At 41.9% G+C, this 18,969-nt stretch overlaps 1 pseudogene; it reads left to right on the forward strand.

The window, feature by feature from the left end:
- The window catches only part of LOC135199720 (rab3 GTPase-activating protein non-catalytic subunit-like), a 79,203-nt pseudogene extending 61,171 nt beyond the window's left edge, over positions 1 to 18,032 (forward strand).
- Positions 18,033 to 18,969: the final 937 nt, after the last annotated feature.

Below are 18,969 nucleotides of genomic sequence, written 5' to 3' on the forward strand. Positions count from 1 at the left end.
AGGAAGTGTCAGGTACCTGGAGAGGGGAACAGGTAACCTGGCATATCAACTTCAAAGAGCTGGCAGCGGTTCAATTAGTGCTCCAGTTCTTCCACAACAAAGTCTCCCGTCGTGTAGTTCAAGTCAACTCGGACAACACACAGCCCCTGGCATACTTGAAGAAACAAGGAGGAACACACTCTCGCTCCCTGTTTTCTCTAGCGAAAGAGATCCTACTTTGGGCAAAGGAGAGAGAAGTCACAATATTGACAAGATTCATTGCCGGAGTCGAGAACGTCCGGGCAGATCTCCTCAGTCGACAAGGACAGTTATTGCCGACAGAGTGGACTCTCAATCAAGAAGTATGCCAGGAACTCTGGGGTCTTTGGGGATGCCCCTTAGTGGACATCTTTGCAACATCAAGGACGGCGAGACTTCCTCGTAATTGCTCCCCGGTTCTCGATCCGGGAGCAGTAGCAGTAGACGCCTTTCTATGGGATTGGACGGGCCTGGATCTCTACGCTTTTCCCCCCTTCAAGATCCTGGGGGAGGTGATGAGAAAATTTGCAGCATCGGAGGGGACGAGGTTGACTTTAATCGCCCCCTTTTGGCCCGCAGCGATCTGGTTCACAGAGGTGATGTTCTACCTAGTGGATTATCCGAGATCTCTTCCGTTAAGGAGAGATCTACTCAAACAGCCCCACTTCGAGAGGTACCACAAAAACCTCTCCGTCTGAGTCTGACTGCGTTCAGACTATCCAAAAGTTGGCCAGAGCGAGAGGTTTTTTGAAATCAGTGGCTAAAGCTATCGCCACCGCGAGAGACCATCATCAATCGCGGTTTACCAATCGAAGTGGGCAGCCTTTAGAAGTTGGTGTAAGAGAAAAGGAGTTTCCTCTACCACTACTCTGTGAGCCAGATCGCCGACTTCTTGCTTTATCTTAAACAAGATCTGAAGTTGGCAGTGTCAACTATTAAAGGCTACAGAAGCGTCCTATCTGTAGTTTTTTCGCCATAGAGGTCTTGACCTCGCTAACAACAAGGATCTCATGATCTATTGAGATCTTTCGAGACGACCAAGGTACCACTACCGAAGCTACTTCGTGGAACCTGGATGTGGTCCTCAAATATTTAATGTCAAATCGCTTTGAACCTCTTTCCTCTCGTCTCTACGAGATTTGACGAAGAAAAACTGTATTCCTAACTGCTCTGGCGACGGCGAAGAGAGTTAGCGAAATACAGGCTATCAGCAAACACGTCGGTTTCAAAGGGCATAATGCAGTCTTTTGCCTCCCTTTGAGTATGTCGTTTCTGGCCAAAAAACGAAAACCCTTCCAATCCGTGGCCTAGAACATTCGAGATCAAGGGTATGGCAGAGATCATTGGTCAAGAGCCAGAAAGAGTCCTGTGTCCTGTTAGGGCTCTTAGAGAGTATATTCGTAGAACGGAGGATTGCCGAGTTCTGCGGAGAACTTATGGTGTTCGGTCAAGAGACCAAACATGCCCATGTCCAAGAATGCACTGGCATTCTTTTTAAGGAACACCATTAAAGAGCGCCACGCTTCTTGCAAAGACAGCGACTTGAAGATACTAAAAGTTAATGCGCACGAAGTAAGGGCTATTTCGACCTCAATAGCCTTTCAGAAAAACATGGCTCTTAAAGACATTTTAAGTGCTACTTTTTGGAGGAGTAACTCAGTGTTCGCCTCGCACTACCTACGGGAGGTGAGAACGACCTATGAAAGCTGTTACTCTCTCGGACCATACGTCGCCGCAGACACTATTTTGGGGGCAGGAGGTAGCACTCATCCTTTCCCATAGAAAAGGGTAGTGAGTTTTTAATATTTGTATGTTATGGTTGTAGGGTCGGCTGCCGAGTACAGTCGTCCTTTCCTTTAGCCTTGGTATATGGGGAGTTTGTTGTTAGGCTAACTTAGGTGGTGGTTTTTGCCTCGTTGCCCTCAGAAGTATGGTCATGGTCTAGTCACATTGTGGTCCCGTCCCCGTTGACAGATCTCTAGAGCGCACCAACTACACAGGTCACTACCTTGTTGGTAACTCTAGTGAAGCAGAAGCAGGCTTGGGTGACAGTAATCACGAAGTCAGCTATGCTAACAGGTAAGGAACCAAGATGTCAATCATATACATTTATATGTTTCCTAAAATCCTTTTTCTGTCTCTCCCACGCCAAAGGTGGGTATTCAGCTATATATATATCTGACAGGTAAGTTTCATGAACAAAATGATATTGTTAAGATACAATAAAGTTTGTTCATACTTACCTGGCAGATATATATATTTTGTTCATGAAACTTACCTGTCAGATATATATAGCTGTATTCTCTGAAGTCCGACAGAATTTCTAAACTTACGACACACGTAGTGGGAGTTAGGGTGGTTAGTACCCATTCCCCGCCGCTGGGAGGCGGGTATCAGGAACCATTCCCATTTTCTATCAGATTTCTTCTGTCGCCGGTGTCGTAAACACCTGTTTACACACCTCCGCCTCAGGATTTTGGAAAACTTTTCATATTGCTTGAGTATCCTCTTGACTTTTTGGTTTTTTTGTTTGGATCGATAGCTTGGCATACGTGATTTGGACTGTTTTTTGATTTTGGCTTAGATTTTTCCCTAAAAATGTCTGGATGTAGTTCTGCTAGCGCCAGGGTGTGCTCGAAGGTGGAATGCAAGGTTAGGCTTCCAAAAGCCTTGGTTGATCCTCACACATTGTGTAAAGGGTGTAGGGGGCAAGAGTGTAAATATGATTTGCGCTGTAATGAGTGTGAAAGCTTAGATGATTTGCAATGGAAGACGTATGAATCCTACGTTAAGAAGTTAGAACGTGATAGGATTAGGAGGTCTTCCTCCAGGAGTAAGTCGGGTAGCAGACAGGGTATTAATGTATCCCCTATTAACCCTCCTTTAGAATTTGTGTCTCCTAACCCTGTAGTGTTGCCTTCGGGCCCTCAAGTGGTGTCTGCGGAGGGTAATGCCCTTTCGCTTATTCTAGATTCATTGAAGACGCTTGAATCTAAACGTGCTTGCCCTTGAAAACAGGCAAAATAAGTGCAGTGATAGTGCCCCTAGTGAAGTGGAGGGGGCGTCAGATCGGCCCTATAGCGCCTCTAGGCTGGGACCTCTGCCGGACTCCCAGGACTCAGGGAGAGGGCATGTCGAAGGCCGAAGGAGGGTTACGGGGAACCCCCACCGATCTGGCGTCCCTTCAGCAGTTCCTGTGGACGCTTCCCAGGCTGCTAAGGTGCTTTGCTCGAGCCAACTATCCTTAAGGATTGTTTCTCGTCTTCCGACGCGTCCCCCCCGCGCAGGGGTGGGGGTGGGAATCTCGATCGGATTCTGCGACCTCTGAAGAGGACTCTTCAAGAGCTGGACGACTTCACGTCATGCTATGTCTGAGTGGCATTCTTCTCCGGAAAGCGTAGCCTTTCCTCCCCAGAAGAAGTATAGGACGTCATCCGACGATGACGCCCTCGAGCGCCCCAGTCGCTCTAGAGCCAAGGCTGTTCCTGGGAGAAGGAAGAAGGCGTCCCCTCGCCCCTCTCCTTCTCGCAAGCGCAGCTCGTCTCCGCGTAAGGAGACATCTCAGACGGAGATCATCATTGCGATGCAGCGGCAACTGGACGCTTTACTGAAACAGAAAGAGACGGTCCCGCGTCGAAGGAAAGACGATAGACTGCCTATCAAGAGATCTAAGCAGTCTTCTCCAATGGCTCCTTTTTCGTCCCCGTCTTCTGATATTTCGCCCTCTAGACGTCGTTTGGCTCCCCAGGGTTCATCTAGAGGTGACGTTATACGCCAAGTTAGAGAGAGTTCTCTGCATGCTCCTCTCCCTTCCCGTAGAGAGGACGCTCGGCGTTCCGACTTCGACGCTTCTGCTGACGACGATTTGCGTTCTGCACGTCTTCGACATGACAGTGTTGACGCTCAACGTTATGTTGGTCGGGCAGTGGATCAAGTTTCTTCGCTGGACGTTCGGAAGGACGCTTCGCGGGACGGTAGAAGAGTCTCTTTGATGGACGCTCCGTTGGACGCTTCGCTGGACGCTAGGTTGGACGCTGATTTGGACGCTCGAGAGAACGCTACTTTGGACGCTCAGATGGACGCTCGTAGACGTTCTAGTAAGACCTCGGTGGACGCGAATGTGGAAGTTCGCTGTCACTCGGATGGGGTTCCCGAGACTTTGGCACGTTCGCCTCTAAAAGTGACTCCTGATCCTGTTACTGTTAAGGATCCGTTACCCTCGTCTTCTTTGCATCGTTCAGATAGGAGACTTGGAGCTAAAGGACTTCTGCCTCTTCCTTCGGACTTGCACTCGGGTAGGGAAGAAGGAGAACTTAGCGGTTCTTCGGAGGATGTTGATGATGATCAACCTGCTACGTCTGCCTCGTCAGATTATCAAGTTTTGGCACGACTACTTCGTGATTCGTTTGGCGATACTTTTCAGCCAGCTGCTCCTCCTTCTCCTCCTTCTCAGTTTTCGTCGTCGAAGACAAGTAAGTCTCCAGGTTTCGTGAAGATGAAGACGTCGTTATCTACGAAAAGAGCTTTCCGGAAGGTAAACGCCTGGATGGAGTCTAGGAAAGCAAAAGGGAGAACTACTTTCGCCCTGCCTCCGTCTAGACTTAGCGGTAAGGCAGGGATGTGGTATGAGACAGGCGAGGAATTAGGATTGAAGGTTCCTACGTCGGCTCAAGGTGATTTCGCCAGCGTGGTGGATGCCTCAAGGAGGGCCCTTTTAGCATCGGCTAAGGTTTCTTGGACGACTTCCGAACTGGACCATCTTTTGAAGGGACTATTTAGGTCCTTAGAAGTGTTTAACTTTTTAGACTGGTGTCTTGGAGCCTTAGACAACCAATCTCGTAAGCCAGACTCGATCAGCTTGGGGAGCTGTCCAGTGTATTGTCATGCATGGACAAGGCCGTCAGGGATGGCTCAGAGAGTTTTAGCCTCTCATTTTTCAGCAGGGGTTCTTAAGAAAAGGTCGCTTTATTGCAACTTCGCGGCTAAGTCTGTCTCTCCCGCTCAGAGGACAGAACTTTTGTATGCTCCCTTCTCGAGTCATCTCTTCCCCCAAGCTATGGTGAAGGATCTGGCAGTGAGTCTGCAGGAGGAAAGCCACACAAGACCTGTTGGCTCAGTCTTCGACGTCCGGCTGGCCCTTCAACGTCGTCTGGAACACAACAGTTTAGAAAGCAGAAGCCCTTTCGTGGAGGGACTTCCGCTAGATCGTCTCCTCGAGGAAGAAGCCTTCCTAGAGGTAGAGCCCCTTCCAAGTCTAGGGGTAAGAAGTGAGAAATCGTGCCTTCAGTCACCGGTAGGAGCCAGGCTGCAGTTGTTTGTAGAAGCCTGGAGAGTAAGAGAGGCAGACACCTGGTCTCTCGACGTCATAGAGAAGGGTTACAAGATCCCTTTCATAAAGCCGCCCCCGTTGACTTCCACTCCCAGGGACTTGTCCCCCCCATCGTATCCGCTAACAAAGCGAATGATTCTTTTCGACCTGCCTCGAGCAGATGCTCGAGAAGAGAGCAGTTGGAACAGGTTTTAGACTGGCAACGCCAGGATTTTACAACAGATTGTTTCTTGTACCGAAACAATCGGGTAGGGTGGCGGGCCCGTCTTGGATGTAAGTCGTCTAAACCTCTTTATAGAGAAGCAGAGGTTCAAGATGGAGACCACTCAGTCAGTTCTGGGGGCCTTAAGACCTGGAGATTGGATGGTATCACTCGACCTCCAGGACGCCTACTTTCACGTCCCGATACATCCCCAATCGATGAAGTACCTTCGGTTCGTATTGAAAGGGAAGGTCTTTCAATTCAGGGCTCTCTGCTTCGGACTGAGTACGGCCCCTTTTATCTTCACCATCTTAATGAAGAACGTGGCGAGGTGGCTCCATCTTTCCAACATCAGAATCTCGCTCTATCTAGACGACTGGCTCATACGAGCCTCCTCGCAGACCCGGTGCCTGAAGGATTTGAAGACGACTCTGTCTTTAGCTGCGTCCCTGGGACTTCTGGTGAACTTCGAGAAGTCACATCTGACCCCAACACAGTCCATCGTGATCTGGGGATTCAGATGGACTCAGTGGCTTTTCGGGCTTTTCCGTCCCAGGAACGTCAGCAACAAGGCATAGAAAAAGTGTCAGCCTTTCTAGGGAAGGATTCATGCTCGGTGAGGGAATGGATGAGTCTGCTGGGGACCATTTCCTCGCTGGAGAAGTTTGTTTCCCTGGGGAGGCTACACCTCCGACCTCTTCAGTTCTTTCTGTCGGACAGCTGGACAGAAAAGGACAACTTCGACATGAAGTTTAAACATCTCGGAAGAGGTGAAGAACCATCTAAGATGGTGGCTCGATCCGTGGAAGCTGTCAGAGGGCGTATCCCTCAAGCTTCAGAAACCCCGACCTAGTGTTGTTCTCCGACGCGTCATCCACGGGGTGGGGAGCAACTCTAGGGGGGGAGGAAGTGTCAGGTACCTGGAGAGGGGAACAGGTAACCTGGCATATCAACTTCAAAGAGCTGGCAGCGGTTCAATTAGCGCTCCAGTTCTTCCAGTACAAAGTCTCCCGTCGTGTGGTTCAGATCAACTCGGACAACACCACAGCCCTGGCATACTTGAAGAAACAAGGAGGAACACACTCTCGCTCCCTGTTTTCTCTAGCAAAAGAGATCCTGCTTTGGGCGAAGGAGAGAGAAGTCACAATATTGACAAGATTCATTGCCGGAGTCGAGAACGTCCGGGCAGATCCTCAGTCGACAAGGACAGTTATTGCCGACAGAGTGGACTCTCAATCAAGAAGTATGCCAGGAACTGTGGGGTCTTTGGGGATGCCCCTTAGTGGACATCTTCGCAACATCAAGGACGGCGAGGAATTCCTTCGTGTATTGCTCCCCGGTTCTCTCGATCCGGGAGCAGTAGCCAGTACGACCCCCGCCCTTCTATGGGAGGATTGGACGGGCCTGGATCTCTACGCTTTTCCCCCCTTCAAGATCCTGGGGGAGGTAATGAGAAAATTTGCAGCATCGGAGGGGACGAGGTTGACCTTAATCGCCCCCTTTTGGCCCGCAGCGATCTGGTTCACAGAGGTGATGTTCTACTAGTGGATTATCCGAGATCTCTTCCGTTAAGGAGAGATCGACTCAAACAGCCCCACTTCGAGAGGTACCACAAAAACCTCTCCGCTCTGAGTCTGACTGCGTTCAGACTATCCGAAAGTTGGCCAGAGCGAGAGGTTTTTCGAAATCAGTGGCTAAAGCTATCGCCACCGCGAGGAGACCATCATCAATCGCGGTTTACCAATCGAAGTGGGCAGCCTTTAGAAGTTGGTGTAAGAGAAAAGGAGTTTCCTCTACCACTACCTCTGTGAGCCAGATCGCCGACTTCTTGCTTATCTGAAACAAGATCTAAAGTTGGCAGTGTCAACTATTAAAGGCTACAGAAGCGTTCTATCTGTAGTCTTTCGCCATAGAGGTCTTGACCTCGCTAACAATAAGGATCTCCATGATCTATTGAGATCTTTCGAAACGACCAAGGTACCACTACCGAAGCTACCTTCGTGGAACCTGGATGTGGTCCTAAAATATTTGATGTCAAATCGTTTTGAACCTCTTTCATCTTCGTCTCTACGGGATTTGACGAAGAAAACTGTATTCCTAACTGCTCTGGCGACGGCGAAGAGAGTTAGCGAAAATACAGGCTATCAGCAAACACGTCGGTTTCAAAGGGCATAATGCAGTCTGCTCTTTGAATATGTCGTTTCTGGCCAAAAACCCGAAAACCCAACCCTTCCAATCCGTGGCCTAGCACATTCGAAGCTCAAGGGTATGGCAGAGATCATTGGTCAAGAGCCAGAAAGAGTCCTGTGTCCTGTTAGGGCTCTTAGAGAGTATATTCGTAGAACGAAGGATTGCCGAGGTCTGCAGAGAACTTATGGTGTTCGGTCAAGAGACCAAAACATGCCCATGGTCCAAGAATGCACTGGCATTCTTTTTGAGAAACACCATTAAAGAGGCGCACGCTTCTTGCAAAGACAGTGACTTGAAGATACTTAAAGTTAACGCGCAGAAGTAAGGGCTATTTCGACCTCAATAGCCTTTCAGAAAAACATGGCTCTTAAAGACATTTTAAGTTGCTACTTTTTGGAAGGAGTAACTCAGTGTTCGCCTCTCACTACCTACGGGAGGTGAGAACGACCTATGAAAGCTGTTACTCTCTCGGACCATACGTCGCCGCAGACACTATTTTGGGGCAGGAGGTAGCACTCATCCTTTCCCATAGAAAAGGGTAGGTGAGTTTTTTAATATTTGTATGTTTATGTGGTAGGGTCGGCTGCCGAGTAACAGTCGTCCCTTCCTTTAGCCTTTGGTATATGGGGAGTTTGTTGTTAGGCTAACTTAGGTGGTGGTTTTTTGCCTCGTTGCCCTCGGAAGTATGGTCATGGTCTAGTCACATTGTGGTCCCGTCCCCGTTGACAGATCAATCTAGAAGCGCACCAACTACATAGGTCACTACCTTGTTGGTAACTCTAGTGAAGCAGAAGCAGGCTTGGGTGACAGTAATCACGAAGTCAGCTATGCTAACAGTAAGGAAACCAAGATGTCAATCATATACATTTATATGTTTTCTAAAATCCTTTTTTTTTTTCTGTCTCTCCCACCGCCAAAGGTGGGATTCAGCTATATATATATCTGACAGGTAAGTTTCATGAACAAAATGATATGTTAAGATACAATAAAGTTTGTTCATACTTACCTGGCAGATATATTAATTTTAGTACCCACCCACCTCCCCTCAGGAGACAGTGGAGATAGAAATCTGATAGAAAATGGGAATGGTTCCTGATACCGCCTCCTCCCAGCGGCGGGAATGGGTTACTAACTAACACCCTAACTCCCACTACGTGTGTCGTAAGTTTTAGAAATTCTGTCGGACTTCAGAGAATACAGCTATATATATCTGCCAGGTAAGTATGAACAAACTTTATTGTATCTTAACAATATCATTTTTAGTACCCACCCACCTCCCCTCAGGAGACAGTGGAGATAGAAATCTGATAGAAAATGGGAATGGTTCCTGATACCCGCCTCCCAGCGGCGGGAATGGGTACTAACCACCACCCTAACTCCCACTACGTGTGTCGTAAGTTTTAGAAATTCTGTCGGACTTCAGAGAATACAGCTATATATATCTGCCAGTAAGTATGAACAAACTTTATTGTATCTTAACAATATCATTTTTAGGCGAGTTTCTGTACGGATGGGCTGGCACGGGAAGAAAGTGTTACAATACCTTCGGTGCTGCTATCCAGTCTAGCGGTGCTAATCCTGAGTCATTACTACATGTTGCCTTAGTCCACTGGGACACTTTGCCCTCATCCCGACACAGTTGCTACTCTTCACTTTGGAACAATATTGCATTCGCTCTCAAGAATGGCAGGTAAGAACTTGGAATTTTGATGTGAAAATGTTTGAATGATACATCTCAGTCGTGAACTTCGCTATGGGGTGTGCTGAAATTTCATTCAAATAACTGGAACATGGCAGCAGTTCAATGAGTACTATTCAACAGTATTTTTGTGGTTATAATCTTACAAACTGATGTTTCACAAATGCAGTTTTTTTTTATTCAAAGATGTATACAGTGGACCCCCCATATTCGCGTTTTCCGTGGACCCCCCATATTCGCGTTTTCCGGATTTGCGGACTCACACATTGCGGATTTCTCTCGGGAACATTTCCTTGCATTATTCGCGGAAAATTTGCATAATCGCGGTATTTTTCTATGAGAAATATCCACAAATTCCTGGATTTTTTTATCAATTTCATCATAAAAGCACATTTTGTGATAAAACTATTAAAAAAACCAAGTATGAAAATTTTTGGTGGGCTTTTCTTAAGTTTTAACTAACAAAATAGGCTGTTATTAGTGTTTTTACAGGGGTTCCAAACATTTGGGGGTTCTAACTATTCATGGGGGGGATCTGGTATGCATCCCCCACGAATACGGGGGACCACTGTATATGATACGAGAAAGTTCATTGCTCGAGAATTTATTCAACGTAACAGAGTGCTATTGAGCTGATGAGCAAGTCATAATGAAAAGGATACCTATTCCTCGACATGTGAACATCATCATGTCTTCATTGTTCTATATACAGAGTACTGTTCATGACTATTGCCGCTGCACTTGGGCTAAAATGTTATGTAAATAACAAAATAAACTAACCTTATCACCTTGATATTTGCAGGTGAGAAAGTTCTGTGTGATATAAGCTCTCAGAGTCCCTGGTGGAGTGCAGTGCGAGATAAACTATTAGCTTCGACACAGCCATTCCATGCCTGCATAGCTGCTCTCTTATGTAGGGGTGTCCATGCTAGGCTGGAAATTTATTTCCAGCAGGCTGCTGAACAAGAAATTAAGCTTAAAAACAAAGTGGACCCCGATGCTGATAGTCAGAAAGAACCTGCGGAAGAGAATGATCAGCAACCTAAAGAACATTACTCTTCTCTCAACGATTGGGAAGGCTCTCCATGGAAATGGTTGAATGGAATCTAGTCATAAATCAGCTTGAGTCCCTTTTACCATTACATCTTTTCTTGGTTCACACTTTCCTCCAAATGGACCTGACAGGCAGCCCAAACTAGATGTCTCCGTGAAAGCTTTATTAGAAAAAGGAAGAGGTAATGGCGAGCCTTGATTGTTTTTTACAAGTCTGTCACTGTTGCCTATTTTTGGATATCTTATTGTTATGTCGGTTTGGAAGAATGACCAATACTGAATCCTACCTGTAATAACTATTTCATTGCCATTTTTTTCAGGGTTTGTTGGAGAACTGATAGCTAACTGGTTTATTGGCTCTGGCCTTCCTTTGGACACAGTAGAGCGTTTGCTTAGAAAGCAGACAAGTTAAGAGAGAGAAGGTCTGTTGAAGATCAGGAACCAGATGTTCCCTGTCAAGAAGAAAAAGATGCATCTGATAAGGTTGAAAAGGCTGAACCCACAGAAGATGATGACAACATGGAAATCATGAGTGGAGTACACAAAAGTTTGATCTCTTTAGGAACTAAGTTTATTAAAATTGTACTTCGACTTATTTTTAAATTATTATTTGTTTTGGTTTAGCAACAACTATACTAAATCCATTGCCAATTCTTAAAAAATATATATATATGCAGGGCTTCTTATAAGGGTCGGGAGTGAAGTTTCCTCACTCTGTGGCTGCTGACACTGTCCTTACCAATATGGCATGGGAACTTGCTGCTGCCTGGCACAAAGCAGCAGATGACACCAATCTTATATCACGATCAGTGGCTCACATTGCAAGAATAAAAAACTCTCATATAAGACATGGTAAGATCAGGTTTCAAAATAAGTAATTTGAACTTATTTAACTTTAAGATTGTAGACTAATTACTTGTATATAATTATTTATCTTTAAGATTGTATACTGAATACTTTTTTTATAGTTTAATAGCACTAGCTCACTGGCTGGTCTTTAGACTGTGAAATCTTTAAGATGTAAAGTATAAAGGTCAAAACCTTGCTTAGTCAATCCTTTTTATGGAAGTCTTTGTGTGCCATACCAAGTTTTGAATTCTAAATGACCATGCAAATATAATGGTAATTAGGGACTACCCCTTGGAAGTTGATTTCTTACCCAAGGTCATTTTGGTAAGTACGGTAATAGTAAGGTTGCATTGATCATTTAATTGACAGATTTTAACATATACAGGCGGTCCCCGGGTTACGAGCGGGATCCGTTCTTGAGACGCGTCGTAAGCCGAAAATCGTCGTAAGCCGGAACATCGTCAAAAATCCTAAGAAAAACCTTACTTTTAATGCTTTGGGTGTATTGAAAACTATGTAAACTGCATTCTTATGGCATTTATCATCAAAAATCCTTCTATTATTGATTATTTTGCATTTTTGGTGTCATATTTCATCTCCCAGATGAGTGTTGTAGGCGTCGTAACCCTGGAACATGCCTTGTAACCCTGGAACATGCGTCGTAACCCTGGAAATAACGTCTATTGACAAGCGTCGTAACCTCGGAACGTCGTAAGCCGACACTGTCGTAACCCGGGGACTGCCTGTATATACTACTTAAACTTTGGTTTGAACTCATTGGAATTAGGATTTGTGAAAACTGTCTTAATTAAACAATGTGCCATAATTGCAATGACTTATCCTTATTTTTAGGGGTTGCACTTATGATATGGGAAACCTGGGTTAATGCCAGTGTATACAGTCAGCTTCAAGTCCTCATGGATAAAGGTTGGTCGGCTGCCAAAGGATCGTCTGTGTCGTAGAGATTTGGGGATTGGAGAGCACAGCATGTCGTCACTTTTCCAGATTGTTCTATTGCTGCTAGAGCAGGTTATGGAGGTGAGTGTTCTTGTATTTCTTTTCTTGTTCATTACATTTATCAATGAAGTTATTCAGTGTATAATGTAAATTATATTTTAGTTTTACCAGACCACTGAGCTGATTAACAGCTCTCCTAGGGCTGGCCCGAAGGATTAGATATTTTGACGTGACTAGGAACCAATTGGTTACCTAGCAGTGGGACCTACAGCTTATTGTGGGATCCGAACCACATTGTATTGAGAAATGAATTTCTATCACCAGAAATAAATACCTCTGGTTCTGCACTTGGCTAACATGGAACTAGTGTATAATGTAGAATACCTATAAAAATTGTAAATCCAATGAAAAGCCATTTATGCAACTGAAAGATAAGCTACAGTTTAAAGAATATTTTATAAAAGGATAGGTGAGGTCAGTGACAACCAAGTAAGTAAATAAAATATGTTTTAGATCAGCTTTAAGGAATGTGCTGGTGTCTGAATTTTGAAGTACTACAGGCAATTATTTATTGACGTTTTTGGACTTTAATCCCCAGATGAACACATCCTAAAGTATGTGCTATTACTGCTTGAAAATTTGTTCAGCTAGGTTTGTAGACAATTTTTTTCTCTGCTTTTATTTAGTGACAAATTATTTGCAAACATTTTATAATCAAATCCACTCTGGTTGAAAACTGGTAATTTTACCATCAGCGTTTTCTTGATTTCCATTTCCATGCAGGAAAACGCTGATATATAGGTAGGATCAAATACTAGGTAAAATTACCAGTTTCCAACCAGAGTGGATTTGATCATAAAATGTTTGCCAATAATTTGTCACTAAATAAAAGCAGTGAAAAAAAATTGTGTGAAAACCTAGCTGAACAAATTTTCAAGCAGTAATAGCACATACTTTAGGATGTGTTCATCCGGGGATTAAAGTCCAAAAACGTCAATAAATAATTGCCTGTAGTACTTCAAAATTCAGACACCAGCACATTCCTTAAAGCTGATCTAAAACATATGTTATTTACTTACTTGGTTGTCACTGACTTCACCCATCCTTTTATAGAATATTCTTTACACTGTAGCTTATATCATAGTAGCGAGATTAAATTAGAATCACCCTCATCAACTAAAAGTGATTAGATTATACAAGGTTTGCAATAATCTGTCACTCTTGAGGATAAAGGAATTAATTAAATTCACTTTACCTTGGTACTGTGATAATTTAAATTCACTTTACCTTTATACTCGTACTACTGTAGTAATGTGCACAAAGGGGAATTATATATCAGGGGTTAATTTATTCTAACTAAACAAAAGTAAATGCATTGAAAAAAATTGGGCTTTCTATCATGAACACTTGTGAAATTATTTACACAATTATGCAATAGTTTTTCCTTTTTAACATTTTCTCAAAACTTGTACTGTAATCTAAAGAAGTAAAAATTCACATCTTAGAGATGAGTTCACTAAATTCAGTCAAACTTTGAGAGTTTGTAGTATAATTGTTAAAGTTAGATTGATTGTTAGGAAAACTATTTTGGGCTGCAACTTTTTTAAAATGTAAACTTAGAGGTTTAGTTTTTGTTTCCCCAGTACTGTAGAAAAATTTTAAATATTGACTGACTAGTGACAATGTGAAAATTTGAAGCAAATTCCCTCAATGATAAGGACAGAGAGCCAACTTACATTATTGTGAGGCCGTATAGAGTCAGCCTGTACCTTAACTTAAATAATTCCAGATGCCATTAGGAATTGCGGAACCTTCACTGCCAAAATGCAAAGGACTTTATGCAAACTTTGATATAATTTACTTTAATTCCAACACATGTTCTACAGTACTTTTTCTTACGGATATCCAATAAAAGAAAAAAACACTTTCAAACACCATTTCATTACAGGCTAATGTTGTATGTGAAGTGGAGAAGCCACTCGTGATGTCACCTGACAGATTTTGGCTTGGCATGGAGGGATCGCCTTCTTTGGTTGAACTAACAGTTATGCAGAAAATGTCATGCTATGATTTGGTGTATCAGCATTACCAGTTGGTTATGGTCCTGTTTCTTGTTACTCATCATAACCTTAAATCTGTCAGGCCTTTGTCTTATGTTGATGGAAAGGTAAGTTATAAAAGTAGGAGCATGTCTTTCTTGTGGTTTAATTCGACTACAACCTTCCACTCTTCTTTACCCTTCTGTTGTATAGTTCTTACCTAAATACGTTTGGGTCTTCCAACTTTTTTGGTGCCCAGAGCTGCTCAGCTGACAATATCACATACAGTTTATAGATAGAAATCATGATAATTAAGTATTGAAGCATACATGATGTTTGAACAGTGTACACATGTGGTAAATTGCATTAGAAGTTGTATGACCTATATTTCACCTGTCTTTACATATGTCTCTTATTAACATTTTTAGAAAAAAAAGAGGGACTGTTAACTAAACTAGTGGTGGATCTTAGTTCAATTTATGTAATAAGAATACATACTAGTTTAAATTGCCCAGAGTAGCTTTCCTCAATATTTTGAAAATTATATAGGTTTTCTTATATGAAAGTTATCATCTATTTGTTGAGAAGAGTTCAGAAACCATGACTAGAAAGCTTCTAAGAAGTCTTTAATATAGTTTTTAAACTTGATGTCTACTAAAGCTTATTGCTGTTAGTCAGAGATAATAGACCTTAAGTTTAACAAGATTTGTAGCAAGCAGATGATGGCTGACTCGTATACCTACTATGTAATGACTGCTTTTGTATCTCTGTAATGAAAAATATTCTTGAAATTTGTTTTTCATGTTTTTATATTCTTTCAAAAAAAAACCAGGGTAAGATTTATCTAAGAAAACATTGTTTACCCTTTGAATGACTCATGCTGATTAAATTCTGCTGTTGTATAAAGATAAAAGTGTTTATTGATTTATACTGAAGAAAATTTTATACCTTCTGTCAGCATGTAGTTTTATATGGTAACTCTCCAGCTTTCAAGTTTCAAATAGAAAATTAAGATGTCTTTAGTTGGAATTTTCATAAAGATAAATTTATGCTCCTTGCTCAACACAAATTAATGAGAAAGTCTCACTTTTATATTTGTTTCTAGGGCCGCAGTGTTTTATTCAAGCCTCTTACGACAAGTTGGACGATAGGAGGTTACACTGAAGGGGCTGTTGCCAAATCTCGATTAGGACTGTTGTGCCGGGTAATAACGGCAGCTGTGTCATCTTTGCCAGATGACGGAAACCAGAAACAGGTGACTTACTTGTAAATTGACTTATGTTTCTAAGGTCTTTGTGGCTTGTATCATATTTGGCTAGAAGTAACTTTTTGTTATCACAACTTGTTTCTAAAATTGCTGTGTGGTATACTGTTGCCTGTAAATGTCCATCTTTATTCTCCATAATAGTTTTTCATACAATGTGCAGCTACATTATGATAACAATACATTACAAATATTTAAACCACTTGGTAATTCTCAGCAATTAATTTTTCAGGCTAATCCCACAAAACTATCCACCAAGTCTTAGACCTTGGAAGGCGTGGGGAGTAGTCATTAGACGTATTACACCGACATTATATTTGTGAACTCTATACATCTGCACAGGATACAATGGCAGAGGAGGTGAGCTTCTAGAGTGAATTTTATTCTAGGTCTTTTTACTGATATGCAAGTCTCCAGGAGATGTAGAAAAGTAAATGCCATTTCTACGTAGTAAACCAACACTGCTCAGTACTCTGGTATGACATCTCCCTCGTGGTCAAGTCCTGTAATCTTCCTCTACTGTATATATGAAACCACTTATTTTAAGGTATTTTTTAGTCCATGACTTCCTCTAGAACAAAAGAAATTGTGTAAAAATAATGTTCTCATTTTCCCATTTAAATAGTTTAGCTTTTCAGTTAGACACAGATGTTTTACATTGGATCTTGTAATTGTATTTAAATGTTGCAGGCATTGCCTCTAGTAAATGATGGTCCACTCCTGGGGTCTCAACTAGTCATGATAGCTGGACAGAGGCTTCATTACCTACTGGTAACGTCAGAACGAACTGCCCACCACATGGCTCTCACCTCTCCGACGATTACTGAATGGGTGAAATCTTGTGTAAGTCTGAATCATGTTTCTTGCTTGCCTCATTTATTATTTTAGTAGACATTTTTTGCGAAAGTAATAATCTTTACATCATGTATCTTAATATTCATTCAAATTAAACTAGATTTGGGAAATGACAGAGTTTAGAGTGTTTCTGTCATTAAATGCTAACTTTTTCCCATCATTAGCTAACTAGCTAATACTTTCCAGCATCAAAATGGTAAAGCCATACTAATAGTACAAGGAACTTTGTAAATTGAACTTAACATTAGACTTGGAATATGAAACACTAGAAGCCTTTCTGCCTCAGAAAAGAGAGCTATAGTAGATTCTCATCAACCGTACATCTGATGCCTAAGCCAGTCCCTTACGATGCAGCCATCAAAAGTATCCCTCAGGAGAGGTGGAACATACATCCTGCCTATGTGAACTCTCGAGAGAGACTGAGAGTTTTCAGCCCTGTAATTGGCTTATCAACAGCCAATCAGGAACATCATAAGGGACTGGCCTAGACATCAGATGCACGGTTGATGTGAATCTACTATAGTACCTATGTAATTTTTGGGCAAACTGCTACTCACCAAATGGTGGAAATTATTCAATCATCAGGTTAGAAAACTAGGTAGGAAAACTCTTCAATTCCTTTTCAAAACACAAGAAATTACATTTACATGTTTGAGAAACTTCAAAACAGCAGTAATATTGGTTGCAGACACATGACTAATGATGGTTGCAGCTGCATGAGACTAGATTTGGTTGTTCAAGACAGGAATCTTCCCACACATGAACAGTACTCCTAGCAGAAATACAGTTTCTATCTTTCTTGTAAGGACTGAATCATCTAGGATGACTTTGTGGCACATGAACAGCTAATTATTTGCAATACGTATGATGATGAATTATAAATGTGTATTTCTTATTTTTTTTTTATTTATCTTAGGAATGAGATCTGTGGTTTTGAAAGAAAATTTTTTTTTACAGGATAGTGGAAGTCTGCGTTGCCCAGACGTTCCCTTGGACCGAACATTGCAGTTGCTTACCCGTGCTGTTAATCTGTTACAAGATTCCAGTCAAGAATACAAAATGGCGACAGCCTTGTACGATACAGTGTTGGCTTTCCTGAAAGATAAAAGTAACTCTTAAATGTAACTATGCAGATGGTTGGTTTGTTATTAGATACAGCTGGGAGTTTCAATATCACGCTGTATCATAATGTAATGTCTTTCATATTTATTTGTTGGCCATCATTCCTGCATTTCTCTCCCTTTTTTTGTTACTGAATGGAAATTATGGGTAAGGTTTGGTGGTGTTTTTATATGCTGTTTTAAAACTTAAGTATAATGTGTATATTTGGAGTGAATGGAATCTTGCATGAAGTTTTTTAATACTGTTCTTGCAGACTGTCCTTGTAAGTCCTCTTTTCCTTGTTTTTGGAGTTTCCATTTTCAATCAAACTGGTAATGTTAGGTAGACTATTTACATATAGGCTCTGTGGTGCCAGAGTCACTGCACTGAAGGATGTTGCAACTGTAAATAAAGAAAATCTAGGCTGTTTTTATAGGAAAACATGACATTAATCATGTACAATAGTAGCAGGCAAAGGCAAAACCTAGGAAATTTTGAAGTATGTATCTTTTCATTGTGGGATAGCCAATGGATACCATCAAAAAAATAAAGACTAATGAGTTCTATATATTTTAGGAAATCCAAGGAAATTTTCAAGGTACTTGGCTACTCTGCAATAGAGTATGTCATGGAAAGTATGCAGTGTTCTGTAAGATAAAGGACCTTGACACCTCTAAGAGATTTTCCAAGCATTGAAAATTTTCATGACTTGTGTGTGTAATGATCTTTAGAAATCTTTAGCATTTTTTTTATTTTGGGGAACTGTTATAAAACCTGTTTCCCTCTTTTTATGAAGTCTTATATTTTCTACTGGAAAATTTTCTAACAGTTTTGTTGTGAGATTAATGACATTAATTAATAAAAATCTGTGCATGTGATCATACTGCATCATCATGAAGATTCTATCCACTATTTGTCTGGTTCCTGGTGTTGGTTCCTTTGTTTAATGTTAAAAAAATAATCATGATCATCATTATCATCCATTTGTCACCTTTCATTTCATGGCTATACAAAGTAAGGAAATTAAGCATCATTTATTCTTTTAGTTTGTTTTTACTTCAATGTGGCTTTTCTGTTTTTATATATATATATTTTTTTTGACAAGCTTTATTATATGTAGTTAGATTTTTGTTCATCCGATGACTGAAGTAGCTCTGACTAGGTACAGACTTGTCATTCCCAGGGACTACTATGTTGCCCTTCAGGTGTTCTTGAAATCAGAATGTCTAATTGATAGGTATCTGTCTGGGTTATTTCATAATATTTTTGTTAATGTTTGCTCACTCAGTTTTTGAAATAACATTTACACATTTCCATACAAGCACTATTATTCCTAAGGGATATCTATGCTGATGGTGAAAGAATAATAGTGTCTATTCGCTGCCAGAAGATTTAGTTTGTTCATTGACATGT

Source organism: Macrobrachium nipponense, chromosome 26 (assembly GCF_015104395.2).
Source record: "Macrobrachium nipponense isolate FS-2020 chromosome 26, ASM1510439v2, whole genome shotgun sequence".
Classification (NCBI taxonomy): domain Eukaryota; kingdom Metazoa; phylum Arthropoda; class Malacostraca; order Decapoda; family Palaemonidae; genus Macrobrachium; species Macrobrachium nipponense.